Genomic DNA, 13,366 nt, shown 5'->3' with positions numbered 1-13,366 from the left:
ACTGTAGCCTCTCACATTTTAACCTGAAGTGTGGCTGCTTCCACAGGTGGGCTGTCAGTGCTGGGCCTAGGAGGCTCCCTCCTGATCCCTGACTGCAAAAGAGCTCAGCTTGGTGCAGAAGACAATATATACCTCTAAGCCTTGGCGTCTTTCTCCCTCTGGTCTGACGGTGCTCAGTCCTGGCGAAAGGTGAGTACCGAAGCTGACGGAACTCAGGCACCCTGACGCTCCACCCAGTTGCATCTGTGTCTGGGGGCTTAGAAAGGGGGTGGGGCTCTAGATCCATAGAGAACAGCATCATCTCAGCTTCCAGGCAGGCATTTATGGGGCAGCGGAGCACTGACTGTGAATTTGAAGTTCTCAGATGTGGATTTGCTGAGAGTTAGTGGCAGAGCCCAGATAGGAATCCTGTGGCTGCCTTGGGCACTGGAAGGGTGTCCCTGCCCCAGCCTGTAGGAAGGGACACAAAACATGGGATTAGAGTGACTGCTGCATATTCAAAAATCAGCCCTTTGTCTGTCTTTGAACAGATCCACTCCTCATGCCCCCATTATTAGGCCAGGAACTTCCCAGGAGACAGGCAAGAGGAAAATGAGGATTCAAGGAAGCTTTACATGGGGGACAATTTTTTTTTTCTTTTTAAATTTCAAGTTAATATGAAACTACTTATTTCTCCTCTGCATCCTTAGTGACTACCAAACACAACTGATTTATGTCGTTTTCTCGAACTGGCATTCTAATGGGTCCACAAGAGGAAAATAAAGTATTTAATAAAATAAAACATGACAAATAAACTCCTTGAGTGAAACAAGCCATATTAGTGAGAGCTGCAGATACAGCAGAAGGAGGAAGGAGGTTCCGGGAGCTGGAAAGAGGCCCAAGTGAAAATTGTGATGGGTTTTGGAATTTTTAAAAAAATTTTAAATTGGAAGGATTTGACCATATTATACATAATCTGATGTATACATGTATACATTTCATCTTCACTCACCATTCTTTTGTCGCTTCTCATTTGCTGCAGTCGGAGCAGGGTTCCCTATTATGTAAATAAGGGAATGAGACAGATGGTGCCACAAAGCAATGAATTCATCTGGGGGGAGGGCTTTAATTATGGATGGGTGGGCCCGGCTGTGTTTAGGGTTCAGCAAACGTCCCAAACGTTATGGGATTGGCAAAACCCCAGATGCAGTTTTCCAGGCACATTTTAAAATCCTGTCATATTTGCAGGGGAATTGAAGTTGGGATTTGTTTCTTGTTCTTTATTAAATTCCTCAAGTTGCTGGCCTGATTTTTAGCCTCTGAAACTGTGGAGGAATTTGAGCAGTGTTTTAGGGAGCTGGTCTACAATTCTCTTAAGACTAAGGTACTTCATAGGTACTACTGAGCTGTTGAATAGTCTTTTTTATGGACTGTAAAAAAAAATTGAAGATCTGAGGTACTATAATTGGAAAATTTAAATTATTCACATACCCAGATATGATTACTATTTGTTGGTATATTGAAATTTAGTATTTTTAGTATACTTTCTTTACACCATTGAAATCTCACTATACTTGTCATTTTGTATCTTGTTTTGTCACTTAGTACTACATCACAATCATTTCCCTATATCACTATTTATTCATAATTTTCACGAATATATAATAGTTCATTGAATTTGTGACTCACTTGAAAAAATTCAAAATGTTTATTTTAGTGAGCGTTTGTTTCACCCAGAGTAATATAATCTAGATCCTCACACACTCTAGGTTTTTCTTTATGTCCTCTGTCAGATAAAATCTGTTTGGTAGAAACAGATGAACAGAATCATCAGAAATGGCTATGGGGACTTTTGGGGTGCTAAATAAGGTCAGTGTCAGTGATGAATTGACTAAAGTCACGTGGCAAGTTCACAGTCAAAGGCAGAAGCTCAAAGAGAGACCCGGAACAGACTGAGTATACACAAAGGACTTAGGACTTTGGATATTATTACATAAAAAGCAAAACACAAGTTAGGTGAAAACTTACGGGAACAGAGGAGGCCATTAGCATTTGTGAATTTGGTATCCATGTATTCAGCTATACACAAGGGACCTCCCAGGGCCAGGGTATGGCGTGATTTATATCATTTTGCTGCAAAAGCACGTTAAATCACGTGGGTTTTCAAAGCTCGCGTTTCGACCACGCCACTCTGTCTCCGAACCTAGCCAACCGTCCAGCTTTTGTGTCTTAATCAGTTTTGTGGCTTCACACTCCTTGACGAGAATTTAGCAATTCTCATAATGTGATAAATTGTATTTCTTTGTGAAAAAACTAAACAAGAGAAGAACATCAATTGCAAGAGCTGGTGCTGAAAGGGAATAGAAAATAAGAAGCCTAAGAAAGTGATAGTCCCTTGCCAGAAAGCTGAACCCTTGGATTCATTAAGGAATGGAATGTCACATTTGGCAGTGCTCGGGTTCCATGACATAAATGAGTCCCCCATACGCTCTGTACAGCATCGAGAAAAAGATATTTCTGATTCCACTTCAAGCAGTACTCTACCCCGGGCAAATACTGCTCATTAAGTAAATCATCAAAGCACAACTTAACTCTTTCAGTATTTCATTATTCCTTTTTCTGGGAGAAATTATGTTAGAGCGATATTTGTGAATGTGCTGATTCATTAAGATCTTGGATGCATCGAGGATTTATTTGAATGAAATCTCTTCGAGTGAGAAGTTGCAGTGAGTCAATTTCAACTCTGACAAATTCTGAGTTTCCTATAAATTCCAGAGAAGTGAGGTAGGATGAGAATAACCTGTTGAGGATAGAGCAATGAATTTACTAAGCAAAATGTAACTGGCGTGGACAAGTGATTCACATCTCAGATGAGCCAAAGGAAAGATGACTGCATTTGAGTGCTGAATGTACCTGTGACTGATGGGGTTACCAGAAGGAGATCATTTTAAGACAACCATGTAAACCTGCTTTGATCTCAGATTAGAGATTCCACAAAGAGGTTGGGCCGAAAGGAAATCATGTTGAGGTCAATTTTAAAAAGCAATAGGACTTCCCCGGTGACGCAGGCGTTGAGAGTCCGCCTGCCGATGCAGGGGACACGGGTTCGTGCCCCGGTCCGGGAAGATCCCACATGCCGCGGAGTGTCTAGGCCCGTGAGCCATGGCCGCTGAGCCTGCACGTCCGGAGCCTGTGCTCCGCAACGGGAGAGGCCACAACAGTGAGAGGCCCGCGCACCGCCAAGAAAATAAAAATGGAAACTATTGCCCACAGAATGAGTACACATAGCCCTGACTGGTCACAGGTAAATCATGGAGGAGACAAAGTTGACTTCTAAAGTCTCACCACAGGATGGGGTCCAATAGACAAAAGTTGAAATCCTGTCTGTTGATTACAACGTAAACTACCTTGTTCACTTCTCTCTGTGCCTCAGTTTCCTCATCTGCAAATTAGGGCCAGTACAGTTGACTTTGCAAGATATGTAATAAGCCAATGCTTCACATTTTCCATCCATGTACCCTCCAGTGTCAGGGGAGAAGGTCCTCTGGAAGGACCAGAAAATTAACTGCAAAGCAGCGTGAAGCAAGTATTCACCTTTGTTGTTTTGTACACCTAACATACTCACAAGATTTGCCCTGTCTGGCCCCAGCAGTATCTCCAGCCTGGTCCACCACCCTCCCCCTTATCCTATGAGCTTCAGTCTCACTGGCCTTCTTTTCCATTTCTTCAGTGTGTCCTAATCCCCATACATTTCAAGGCCGTCTGTACCCACCTCCCTGCTACCATCACTCCCTGCCTTTCACCATCTTTGCTGTTCTCATCCTTCAGATTATCCTTCACTTGCCTCTGTTCTTGGCTTTTTAAGAATTGTGATGTCTTCCTGTCTGCTCTGCTTAGAATCCCTTGTTTCCTAAAAGAGTCTTCAGAGGTAATGATCCAGGCAAACTTGAGATTCAAGTCCAAGTCTGACCATTCTAGGACAGATAATAAAAGTAGAACGTGTGGTGCAAGAGTTGGAAACTCCTAGGAACAGAAAAGGTGAAACCCCTTTCTTACTTATTTATCTAACTTTATTCAGTCATGGATACCTTATTCAGTCCCTTCCGAAGAGCGACTGCTGAGAAAAGAAGGTGATAATCTTGCTTTTATATAATGCTGCAGGAAATATCTGAGGATTGACATTTTTCTTCTTTATACAAATATTTTTTCCTAATTTATTAAAGGAAAATATTACCTTGTTTTAATGTTTTGAAAAGTTTGATATCATCTTGGCTGGATAATATGCATATGCTAAAATGATCATTATGAAGACATAGCAAAATGAAATTTATATCTTAATGATTCATTCAAAAACCACTTGTTGAGTTCCCATTCTATGTCAGGTCCTGGGCTAGATTCTGTGGCTGTAGACGTGAAATGCAGCCCCTGGTAAAAGCAGTTTACATAGAATGGGGGAGACAGGCAATTAGACAGTCAAATAATGTAACTTAATAAATGCTATCATAGAAACGAGTATGGGGGTCGGCAGACTCAGAGAATATGTTCCTGAGGACAGTGATGGTTGAGATCTTTCTGTGGGCAAAGGACGGTTTGCCAAGCCAATGTATAGAAGAAGTCAGTTTGCAAGAAGGCATGAAACATGGATAACAGCATTGTGTTTGAGAAAATATAAATCGTTGGGCAACAGGGAGAAAGATGGGGATGGAGAGCTGGGCAGACAAAGTCATAAAGGGAAGGATGCCTTGCTAAGGAATTAGAGTTTTCTACTGAGGGTCATAAGAAGCCACTGAAGGGTTTTCATTAAGGAAACAATAAAGACTGACTTGGAGTTTTGAAGTCAAGGAGGGAGGGAGAAGAGGAAAGGACTGAGAGTGGAGTTATGGAATCCATAAGGTAATTGATACAATCCTGGCAAGAAGGAGCAAAGGCCTCAGCTATCATACATAATACAGTGTTTTCTTCTCTTCCCTAATGTAAAAGAAGTAGCCCATTTTTGATAAATTTATCCTTCAGCTACATTATTGCCCTTCTATCCACTCTGCAAAGGAAAGAGGGGAGGAAATTATTTAAAGAGTATTTCTTAGAAATTAAGCACCATGTCAATTGCTTTCACATATTGAGAGGTTATGCTTTCACATAACGTTAAGAGGTAGGCATTATTTCTAACCATTTCCAGCTGAAGAATTTCTGAATTACACTTGTTGTGAATATACTACTTCCTTCTCTGTAAAGATTTTCTGAAAGTGGAAACTGCATTGACTTCAGAACTTTAAACTGATTAGAACAGTGATAATTCTGCCCAATACTGTTCTTATTTCCTGCCCTCCATCCCTCAAACTATACATTTGTGCTATTCATCATATGTACGAGTTCTCCCCTGTTTGGGGCAAACAGTAGAATTGCACTTCCTGGCTCCTTTGGCTTGGGTGGGACGGTGTGATTAGTTTCAGAATTGTACTTTCTGTCTCCTATGGCTTGGGTGGGACCATGTGATAGGTTCTGGCCAATGAGTTTGAGCGGTAGTGATGCATGGCATTTCAGAGCTGGATGATCTAATTGCCACTGTGAGAAACACCAAAGCTCTCTCCTCTCTCAGCCATGTTATTGTGTTAGCCTGAATCCTGGACTGAGGATGAAGATGATCCCAGAGTAGAGTTCTAAGCTCCTCCACGGTGGACATGTTGTAGGAGTGAGCAATGATCCTTTGTTATTTTAATCTGGAGTTTCTCTGACTCGGTGCTAGTGACATTGTGGCTGAGTAATTCTTTCTTGGGGGTGGAGAGGAGAGCTCTCAGGTGCACTAAAGGGTATTGAGCGGTATCCCTGATCTGTACTTACCAGCTATCAGTAGCACCCCTCCCCAAGTTGTGACAACAAAAACTGTGGCCAGACATCATTAGATGTCCCCTATGGAGAAAATTGCTCCTGGTTGAGAACTGTTGTCTTAAACCAGATTTGTATTCTTTACTGCTTTATAAGCTAGCTAGGACTTGTATACCCCAGTCCCTTGTTTTCATCTGTTACTCCTTCCCTTGTAAGGTTAATTCTCCAGATATACTTTTGATCTGTGAAACATTGTGTTTCATATCCTAACAATTTTCAAACTTTTAAATGTATTTACAGCTATCATCCAGTTCATGTGCTATTAAACCTTGTCCTTTTGTGGTCCCCTTTCAACCTAGTCAAATTGATTTTTAATAATATGTGTGCCCCTTGGCAACAGCTGTCATTAAAACAAGTAGGAAAGTTTTTATTGTATTCCAGTTTAGTTTATAATTCCCAGGTTGCTACCATAAACTGGTTCATTTTGGTTTAACTGAGGACATATATAATGTAAGCAAAACAGTGAGAAGGAAGGCTCTTGTTCTCAAAGAGTTTGCATACCAGCTGGGCAAGTAATATGTATTCATAAGAAAATATAAATCATATTACGCTGTGCATTTTTTAACCATATGTGTAAAGTGCTTATAAGTGTCTGGCACATAGTAAGTACTCAATAAATGTTAACCGTTATTGTTATAAGCATCATTATTTTTGTACCATTTAAAAGAGTGCCCTATGCCCCGTACTACACAGTGAACTCTTCAAAAGCAAGGACCATCTCTTACTCAACTTTGAATTCCCAATGCTTGGCACTTTGGTACAAGAAAGACACTCGAAGCACAGTGGATGAATGAACATGAGTTAAAGTCAAAGAGGAAGTGTACAATACATTGGTTTTAGAAGAAGAGACAGAACTTCAGACTAAAGTATTCTAGGGAGATTTCATGGTGTTACTTTTTTTAAGCCAAGGGTGAAGAATTTAGGAGAAACTTTTTGTACTTAATAATATTTTCCATGGTGCGTTTTTTTTTGTTCTTTTTGGGAAGGAGTAGCACAAGTAATACAGTGGGAGGTAAATAAAGTGAGACTGTGGGTCTGAAGACCCGCATTGGGGTCTTAACCCCACCACATACAATCTATCCAGGCAAACAGTCTTCCAGAACCTTGGTTCCTACATCTTTAGAATGATAATTATTAATAATATCTCTCTTCTGCATACGTCATGGAAGTGTCATAAGGATCTTCATGATGTATATAACATATTTAATAACAGCTCATTCACATGATGCGTGTTATTGCTACCAGTTTACAAATACTAATGAGAAATCCTAGCAGACTAGGCCAATGTCTTGCTGAATATCTGGAAACAGGTCCACAGAGACTTATGGAAATGACTGATATTTTATTCATTGAATGAGTGACTAAGCTACTAACAGTGAGATGAAAAAATAAGAATAGATGCACTGGCTTAAATGTAACAGGAAACCATAGTCTACTTATAAGTAGCAGCTAGTTAGAAGTACCTGGAGTTAGACAACAGAATTGTGGTTCACTGCAGAATCTAACCATAGCCTTCCCATCATCAAGAGGCATGGAAGTTGAGAGGGTCTACTGTCCCCTTATAATTTTCTTCCTGCCTGAGACCATCCTGACTATGTGTATATTCCATGCCATTTTGTCACCCTATTTGAGGAAAAGGTAAAACGGTTTGGGAACCTCTCAAATGGCTTATTAGAAAGGAAGGAAGAAATTATACAGTGAGAAAATGAGGAAGGAGAAGGTATTGGAGATGAATACCAAAAGGTTGACAAAAGACACTTGAGCCTGAGAGGGGAAAAAATGAGATGGAATCATAATCCCTGTAGCTATGCAATATGTAAGAGGTTTTTTCTCACCTAAAGCATGTCTTTTACCAAAGTGCTACTTAATATGCTATTGAAAATGAGAGGGGTCCAAAAGTATGACTAAGATCAAGAGAAGGGGCAGATTTGGGTGGTTTAGTGACATCCTGTGGCTTCTTTGGATCTGATGTGGCCAATCAAGATATCGACTGTGGTTAAAGAGGGTTTGCCAAACCCTGTCTGAGATGCTCCTCAAACCCACTGACTACCCTTCCCTCAAGCTCCCTTGTGTGCCGACACATAACGTGCTCAAATGATGAAAAGCTTGATCTCTTTCTCTAAATATTTGACAGCCTCTCATTGAAGATGGAAGAGGCTACTTTTGATGGCTCCAGAGGAGAAAATGTGGCCCAAGGAGTGGTAGGATTTAATGCAATCTAAAGAGCTTTCTAAAAATGAAGGTGCCCTGCAAATCAAATGGCTAGAAATGCTTGAGCAGAAGCAGATAAATATCCACTTGCTGTGGTAAGAACTGGAATATAAACCCTTTCCAATTCAACATTCCTATCGCTTTAGTCCTGTCTTCCACCCAACACAGGCATTTCCTCTATAGCATCCTTGGAAAGTGGAGTCCTCTAGCCAATTTTTTTTTTCAAGCACTGATTTGTTAAGTGTGCAAGCTACTAGCTGCAGTTTGATCTTATAGAGGCGGCAATTCATTGACTGATAGAACAAATTTCCTGGAAAGGGTATAGAAGGAATGATTTCAAGAATGCAGGTGGAGGGACCACATTTAACCAACACATTAATAGGAATAATATCCTTCAGTCTGAGAACTTAGTGGGAAAACTTCAAGTTCTAGCACTTAATGTTTGTTTTGTCTTTAATCGAAGATACCTAAATCAGCTCTTCTCTACTGAAGATGTTAATCAACATTCATTTAGCACTTTATAATTTGAAAAGTCTTTTCACATCTAAAAATTTCACTTAGACTTCAGGAAAACTGCATTATTATCCCATTTCACAGGGGAGGACACTTAGAAGATAATAAATACTGGAACTTGAATTTGTGTCTATGTGCTGGGACTGTGCTGAAACCTTTACATGAATTACTGCTAAACCACATAATACCTGTACAAAGTGGTTATCATTCCCATTTTATTTCCAGGGACCAGAGGCTGAGGGTAGTAACATAGCCCGAAAGATGAAGGAAGAAGTCTTAATAAATTGGGCTACCACCAGCAGAACAAAGGTCAAATATTCAGATCAAGGAGTGTAAGAAACAAGAGTTCAGGGTTTGTTCAACACTCAACAAACGTTGAGTCTGACACTCTTCCCGGTCTCAAGGAGCCCATGGTCTAGGAAGATCTGGGCCCCATGTCTGCCTTCTGTGCTGCGGGCCTCAGCAACAGGCCTGGAATTTCACCTAATGTTATCTAATGGAATTGCCACAGTAACCTCAGCAGAAAGGTATGGCGATATTAAAGACTTGCCAAAACCACACATTTGCTATGTAGCAAATCTTGAGTTTGCAGCAATTCTACTGGAATTCAAAGCTTCATATTCTTCCAAAGTCTCCAAACTTAGTCAAAACTGCAGCTCAATAAATTTTATTAATCTCATACTCTCTGCTACAAAGACTTTTTCCACCTTTTCTGATGCCACTCAAAACCCACATTTTCAACAGAAAAACTAACCACCACTTAAGAAATATTTCTGGCCATTGTCCACCTTCCAGATCAGAATTTCTGGACTCCTGTCTCTTTCCCCTCCTTGCAGAGGAAGAAGCCATATGCGTCTTCATCCGAAGGAACTTTCCCACTGAGTTCACTGCAGACTAGTATGATGGAGAGAACTCTATAACTAGGACAACTAACTTGTCCAGGCTTAACTATTGACTTCTAGGTGATACTGGATCACTTTCCCATGCAGGGCATGTTTCATTTCGTTTTGTTTCGTTTTGTTTTCCTTTTTAAGAGCATTCACTGCATTGAATTTAACCATAATAAGAACCCTTGGGGTCAATACTATTATTACCTTCATCAAACAAATGATGAAACTAAAACTTGGTGAGAAACTAAGACATATAGCCAGTGGCACACAGAAAATAAGTGATGGAGTCAGGGTTTAAGCCGAAATCTGTCAGAACCTAGAGACCATGCTCTGAAGTATGGTGCTCATTGCTTCCTTGGTTGCAATCGCTTTTCTGTAAAATGGAGTTGAATCAATCAGCTCTGCTTCATTTCTAGCAGTATTTCTTTTCAACAAAATGATATGAAGAACCCAAATATATAATAAGAGAAAAAGCAATATTTAGTATAATTTTCTTAGTTTCAGTATGTATTCACTTATATATATTTATATATACACATATTTATTTAATGCATGCTTATTATTTATTGTAAAGGCAACTGAAATATTTCAGAATTATGTGTCATTAAACATAATTTTGAAATTAGGAGTTATGGATAATAACTAGTGCCAGAATCCAATTATTCTAGTGATTTGTTTTGGTTTTATGGGACAAAAATGCTGATTCACTTAGAGAAGTTTTTTACAAAAGATAACAGGTTTTCAATGGTTAAGCTTAGTCTTCCATTAACCATCAGAGAAGACTGAAAGAGAAGCAACGGGACAGTTTTATTTCAAGACTGAATCACTAACATTATCTCATAGCCACTCGCTTAGGTTACTTGGTAAGTGTTTCATGTGGGGAGGGTAGGTAAACTCACTCCTATCTAGCTGGTTGAAATGTCTTTGGCAGGAAATGTTTTTCAAATATATCTGATAACAACATAAGATTTCTCAGTGATTTCATTTTTTAAAAATCTCACATGTCTTAGCACACCTCTGTCATTTTTCAAGGCTGTAAAAATCTACTTTGTTTTCCATTCAGTAGAAATTTGAAGTTTCATTTCCCTTTCTGACACATCATTTGCAATTATAAGCATGAAAATACTGGATTTCTGAAAAGCTGTTGTATTTTTGTTAGCTACTTAATAAATGGAATTCCTTCACTGACAAGCACAATTTTTTTTCTCCCTTAGAATCTTTGAAATATTTGTACTAGCTCCTTGCCTTCAGTTCATCATGTAAGTCTCCTGTAAAGAAAAGGCTATTCTGTAATATACTGCCAATATAATTACGAATAACTCTGAAAATTTGCAGTTTTAAGGCTGTGTCTTAATGTAATTCATTATTTATATGGTTTGATCCAACAATATTTAGAAAGATGCTTGCATGTTTGTAAGAAGTTAACACCTAATGTTTGACTCTACAGTTCTGTTAAAGAGTCTTTAGACTGCTTGAACACATTGTGCTGAGCTTTAAGAGAATCATTACGTCTGTGTTCTTCTCAGATATTACTTTCACATCAGTTCTTCTCAGATATTACTTTCACATCATCTGTATAGATGTTAACTACACATTGGCCAGTGTAAGGTACATTTTTTTGTTTTCATCTGCATGAACCCAACATAGAAAAATAAGAAATATGCTGAAATCCACAGTATTATTACTAAAATTCATGAAAGAGTTCATAAAACTGACAACCTTCACTAATCCATCATGTATTTTGGGTGTTAAAAATTTCAGTCCTTTATCCGTAAGGATGTGGTACATATATACAATGGGATATTACTCAGCCATAAAAAAGAGAAAATAATGCCATTCGCAGCAACATGATGGACCTAGAGATTGTCATACTGAGCGAAGTAAGTCAGACAGAGAAAGACAAATATCATATTGTATCACTTATATGTGAAATCTAAAAAAAAATGGTACGAATGAACCTATTTACAAAACAGAAATAGAGTCACAGATGTAGAAAACAAACTTATGGTTACCAAGGGGGAAAGGGAGGGGAAGGGATAAATTGGGAGATTGGGATTGACATATACATGCTACTATATACAAAATAGATAACTAATAAGGACCTACTGTATAGCACAGGGAACTCTACTTGGTACTCTGTAATGGTGTATATGGGAATAGAATGTAAAAAATGAGTGGATATATGTATAACTGATTCACTTTGCTGTTCAACAGAAACTAATACAACATTGTAAATCAACTTTACTCCAATAAAAATTAATTTAAAAAAATTTCACTCCTCTCTAGACATATCATCAGAAAGTGGAAACATTTGTATGTATATATTTATAATAGTTTCATTCTCTTACATTTGAGTAGGATTGTTTAAAAGTACTGGGTTTTAAAACTTTCCCTTCATAGAATCTGATTCTCTGCCATGGGAGAAAGTGCATGTTCACTAACAAGCAATTTGCATCAAATTTGATAGCATTCAAACTGTTCAATTAACATTGAAAAAGCAAGTAGAAAGACTTAACTATATTGCTCATTGTCTTCTGTTTAAATAGGACTAACTTGTCAGGGACCATAACACTATTTTGAAGTAGTTGGTTGCCTAAAACCTGCTGCAGATGGGGACGATGTTATGATCATAAACATAGACTCCTCCAGTTTTTCCTTCCATCATGTAGTTTCTTGATCTTGTGTGAATTTTAAGTGCGTTTGTGTGAGAGTTGTCAGCACTTGCCTTCATTCCTTACATGATTCTCAATGGGTTAACATTAGTGGATACGCCAATACATGCTAATATGACATATCTGACTTCCCCTTTTAATATTCTCTTTCTCACCAGATAACTCTTGCTTCAAGACGTATTTTTTACATCTCCTGAAAAAATAGAGAACGTTTATAAATACAAAAATGAAATAAGAATAACTCCATATTTGCAGAAAGTTTATCAATAAAAAGTCAAACCAGAAGCCTCTAAGATTTAAAATGAGCTTTAAAGCTATCTATATAACATATTATTTTGACTGTATATATTGACATTTCCTTCGTATTGCGCTATTGACTATTCATTGAAGATGGGAGCTTGGGTATTGTGTGCATGAGCTAAGGTAGCATGCTTGCTTTTGGTCACAGTTATGAGTGTTTACAAATTGTCTTGAATTGTTTAAAAAAACTTACACGTAGAGCTATAGCCTTCCTACCCAATGACATACTTTCTATAAGTTTGTCCTCTCTCTCTCTCTATCTCTCTTTAACACACACACACACACACACACACACACACACACACCAGAAAACTTTTCAGGTCTGCCCCAAAACAAGTTAAAATCGTAAAACAAGTTAAAATTCCAATGGCCTATGATGTGCTGAAATTTGAGTCTATGTTTTTATTTACAACCTTAAATTACATTGAAACATATCTTAAAATGTATAGATCTGTGCATCTGTACAGAATTCCTGGACTTCACAGAATAGAATTTGAAAACTATGGGATCAGATAATCTCCAAGTTTCCTTTCAGTACTAGCTGTCTATGTTTATGGCTATTTTTCTGTAATCATATTACTTTCTCCATCTTCCCTTTAGTTTCTAATTATTGCTTTATTCTCTTTTATCTTCAGTCTCTTCTCTACTGTCTCCTTTCTATCAGAGGACATACACATTTGAAATGTGGCTAGTGCAACTGAGGATTAAATATTTAACTTTATTTTTTTTCTAAACATCTTTATTGGAGTATAATTGCTTTACAATGGTGTGTTAGTTTCTGCTTTACAACAAGGTGAATCAGTTATACATATACATATGTTCCCATATCTCTTCCCTCTTGCATCTCCCTCCCTCCCACCCTCCCTATCCCACCCCTCTAGGTGGTCACAAACCACCTAGCTGATCTCCTTGTGCCAT

The 13,366-nt window shown here is 38.5% G+C and overlaps 1 long non-coding RNA gene across 3 annotated transcripts in view; it reads left to right on the top strand.

The window, feature by feature from the left end:
• Nucleotides 1-13,366, top strand: part of LOC112065527 (uncharacterized) — a 544,628-nt gene that overhangs the window by 369,516 nt on the left and 161,746 nt on the right. For all 3 annotated transcript variants that reach the window (XR_003681165.2, XR_008618183.1, XR_002892077.3), the window contains exon 4: nt 47-189. This is a non-coding gene — a long non-coding RNA (uncharacterized lncRNA). The remainder of the gene's footprint in view (nt 1-46; nt 190-13,366) is intronic.

This window comes from Physeter macrocephalus, chromosome 9, assembly GCF_002837175.3.
Source record: "Physeter macrocephalus isolate SW-GA chromosome 9, ASM283717v5, whole genome shotgun sequence".
Taxonomy (NCBI): Eukaryota; Metazoa; Chordata; class Mammalia; order Artiodactyla; family Physeteridae; genus Physeter; species Physeter macrocephalus.
Note: the sequence above shows the minus strand (reverse complement) of the source record. Positions and strands in the feature narration are given on the sequence as shown.